Genomic DNA, 3,774 nt, shown 5'->3' on the forward strand with positions numbered 1-3,774 from the left:
AGATGGCTCCACTGCACTCCGGCCTGGCAACAGAGCGAGACCCCCTCTCGGGGGAAAAGAAAAAAATTGAAACACCTTAGGGACCTCAGAGTACAGCCCAGAGGCCTATTCCACCCAATTCTTCATTGTGCCACTCTCTGATGTTCCTAACACGAGAGAAAAAGAAATGGACAAAAAGGCGAACTAGAGAATGATGGAAGTAGGCCACAGAGCTGGAGGAGGACAACTGCGGAGAACGCCAACAGGCCTCCTCTCGGCTTCTCATTTCCCCATTCGAAATGTGTCGGAAAAGTCCCGAAGAAGAGCAACCGGGTTGCGTTAACGGAGCGTGGCCTATACACTATCCGAGCTCCACGACTCCAGACTTCCAGTGAGCGGCCCAGGCAGAAGTGCGTCACCCAGCTTTTTTGTCCCAATGGAGACATGCTCAGGTCCTGTCCAGGAATTCTGGAGGTCTCTGAGGCGCAAAAGTTCACACTGAGCTTGCTTCTACGCTTACAGCTAACCTAAAGGGTCAAGAAGTGAAAGCGAAAAACGCCACCACCACCCCACCCTCACTTCTAAAACGGGGTGTCTACTCACCTTACTCTACCCCTACGCATTGACCTTTACCTCCCAATAAAACCTTCTTCTTGTGAAGCCACGAACCTCTGTGAAGGTGAAAGAAAAGCGGAGACACAGCCCTAAAGCCCAGGTCTGGAAGAACTAAAACCCTAGCTCTCAGAATCGCGGAAACAAACGGCACCTCCGTACGCAAGATGGCGACCACCTCTCGGTTACCCAGGCCAAAACTAGGCTTTTGCGTCAGGCATTGTGGGAATTGAAGTCTGACGTTCACACCGGCTCCGTAAACCTCACGGCGCGGAGACTAGGTCTCCCAGAATCCATGGCGTGATAAACGCACTAATTTGGCAACTAAAGCAGACCGGAATTAGTTCCTAGACCTGGAGAAGGGAAGTTATCGAAAAACACCAACTTTAGTTAAAAGAAAGCAGCGACCTCCTCTGGCGTTCGCCCCCGAAGGAAAAGGGAATATGAGAACCTGGCGCCTGAAATAGATGTGTAACCGGCTCTCAGTGCATGCTTCTTAGGGCTTTCTAGAAGACAAAGAGCCAGCTGACTTTTCCAACGGAACTCCACAGATGATATCACAAATTTGGATTCTGGCCGTTTCTACGAAAGACCACCTGACGTAATTTTAGGTTCACGCTTTTCTGTGGAAGGAAAGAATTACTGCGGCGCAGGTCCCCAATAACAGATAAAAATACTTATGAGCAAAATCGCTTAGTGTCATGTCGCTGTTTTGTTTTAGGAAATACAGACCGATCACTGAGCTTTCCCATTAAGAGTCAATATATGCGAAGCACGTAGGACAGCGAGCTCCTGGTAAGAATAAGCGTTATGTAAGTGTTTGTTACATTAAAAATAAATACAAATCAAACAACCGGCAGTCCTCAACTGAGGGCTGCTTTTCTCTTCCCACCACCTCTCCAACCCGTCCTTCCTCCACTGGTTCCCCATCCCCCATAATTTCAGGTCCTTGCAAGGAAAACTGATCATCTCTTCATATTTAAGTAATTATTTCTATGGATATGTACCTTTTTCCATCTCCAACGTGTTAACAATTTCATTTGTTGTTAAAATTACAGTCTGGAATATCTACATTTGATTATTTAACAGCCTTGTGATCAAGGGAGTTCACCAAAGCAACCCATCTTAGAAAGAAATCTATCTCAAATACAGATTTGTACTATGACCTTTGTCTTCTCATAATTAAAGTCATGCATCCTCCTTTGAAACAGCCACATTTACATGAGGTTGTGGCGTTCTCAGTGTGTTACATCCGCAGGCACACTATGCTCATTATAAAATAATATTAATCTTTGTCACCCCATCAAGGTATTGCCCTGTTTCTCCATGGCATATTTTCCCCCTTAAAACTAATAAGCAGCCGGGCACGGTGGCTCACGACTGTGATCTCAGCACTTTGGGAGGCTGAGGTGGGTGGATCACCTGAGGTCAGGAGTTCGAGACTAGCCTGGCCAACATGGTGAAACCCCATCTGTACTAAAAATGCAAAAATTAGCCGAGCATGGTGGCGGGCACCTATAATCCCAGCTACTTGGGAGGCTGAGGCAAGAGAATCACTTGAAGGTGGAGGTTGCAGTGAGCCGAGATCATGCCATTGTACTCCAGCCTGGGTGACAAGAGCAAACAAGAGCGAGACTCCATCTCAAAAAAAAAAAAAAAAAAAATCAATCTGTGAGGTTATACTTTGAGACCAAGCAAATATCCTGCTCCTAATCAAACTTTACCTTATGATTCAGATTCCATAAATGTTGGGATTTTTTTTTTCCCGCCTTCTTCAAGTCTTCCACATTTGTCAATCCAGATGCTGCTATAGAGCAGAACCCTACTTGTTTATTTATTCACTATCAGTATGAATTTGTGGATTTCTTTTGTTCAGGCGGTTATACTCCATTGCTCTCCTTACTTGTTTACTATTAATAGACTATTTTTAGGATTTATTTTTAGACTATTTTATTTTTAGACTATTTTAGGTTTTAAATGCACATAAAAATTGAGCAAATGGTAGAGTTCCCATGTACCACATACACACACACACAGTTTCCCTTATTACTAACCTCTTACATTGTTACAACTAATGACCTAACATTGATACATTAACATTAACTTGTTATAACTTATTAGTTATAACATATTATATGTAACATTATTACGTATCAGTTATATATTAGTTATATAACATATTCATTATTCAAATTTCCTTCATTTTTACCTAAATGCCCTCTCTGTTCCAGGATTCCATCCAGGATACCACCTTACATTTAGTTATCATGTTTCCTTAGGCTCCTTTTGGCTGTGACAATTTCTTGTCCATGAGGCATTTTATTTGTAAATATATGTATTACATCCCTAGAAAAAGAATCCCAGGATTTTCCCTCCGGTGTGTTTTCATCTTGTTTCTTCATGGTCTATGATGCCAGCTGAGGTTGTCAGTACAATGAAACCAAACTGGTGGGATGGAAGCAGATTATTCTGCCATTTTTCCAGATCTTTGAGTTGCACATCAAATCTGGGGCTGATCATTCCACACTTGTTTAGCCTGCCTGTGAGGTTCACAACAATTTTCCCAGCTCTGTGATCATCAATGATTTCAAATTCACCAGTGTAACCATGCTTCATCATCACAGTGAGAAACCGGACGATGACTTTGGAGCAAGGCCTAATAAGCACCTGGCGTTTGCCTGTTCTTTTCGGCATTGTTGATGCTCTTGAGAGCATCAGCCAGGACATTCATGTGCACCATTGCGGCGGTGCGGAAAGGTGGCGGAAAGGAGACCGGAGGGGAGAGTGCAAGGAGTTGGCTGCGACAATTTCTTAAATTTATTTTTTTAGTATCTTAAGCTTATTTTTGGTTACCTTGCCTTTTTGTTTTGTTTTGTTTTTGACAGAATCTTGCTCTGTCGCCCAGGCTAGAGTGCAGTGGCACCATCTCGGCTGACTGCAACCTCTGCTTCCCAGATTCAAGAGATTCTCCTGCCTTAGCCTCCTGAGCAGCTGGGACTACAGGCGCCCACCAACAAGCCTTGCTAATATTTGTATTTCATTAGAGATGGGGTTTCACCATGTTGATGAGGCTGGTCTTAAACTCCCGAACTCAAGCGATCCACCCGCCTCTACCTCCCAAAGTGCTGGGATTACAGGTGTGAGCCACAGTGCCTGGCAGTCCTTGACAATTTTGAGGAAAAC

General features: G+C 44.0%; 1 protein-coding gene and 1 pseudogene across 5 annotated transcripts in view; both read right to left on the minus strand.

The window, feature by feature from the left end:
- Positions 1 to 916, minus strand: part of N4BP2L2 (NEDD4 binding protein 2-like 2) — a 96,237-nt gene extending 95,321 nt beyond the window's left edge. The window contains exons 1-2 of one of the 4 annotated variants that reach the window (XM_011997812.1): positions 746 to 853; positions 583 to 650 (exon numbers count right to left, since the gene is read on the minus strand). The gene's annotated coding sequence lies outside the window, so the exon portion shown is untranslated. Of the gene's footprint in view, positions 1 to 582 lie in introns of all 4 variants that reach the window. The other 3 variants (XM_011997811.1, XM_011997810.1, XM_011997813.1) reach the window with 3 other exon arrangements.
- Positions 917 to 2,894: 1,978 nt separating this feature from the next.
- LOC105552223 lies at positions 2,895 to 3,359 on the minus strand (annotated as a pseudogene). The gene has a single exon (XR_001007965.1). The product of XR_001007965.1 is annotated as a 40S ribosomal protein S15a pseudogene (transcript).
- Between the last annotated feature and the right edge of the window lie 415 nt (positions 3,360 to 3,774).

Source organism: Mandrillus leucophaeus, unplaced genomic scaffold (genome assembly GCF_000951045.1).
Source record: "Mandrillus leucophaeus isolate KB7577 unplaced genomic scaffold, Mleu.le_1.0 Scaffold549, whole genome shotgun sequence".
Taxonomy (NCBI): Eukaryota; Metazoa; Chordata; class Mammalia; order Primates; family Cercopithecidae; genus Mandrillus; species Mandrillus leucophaeus.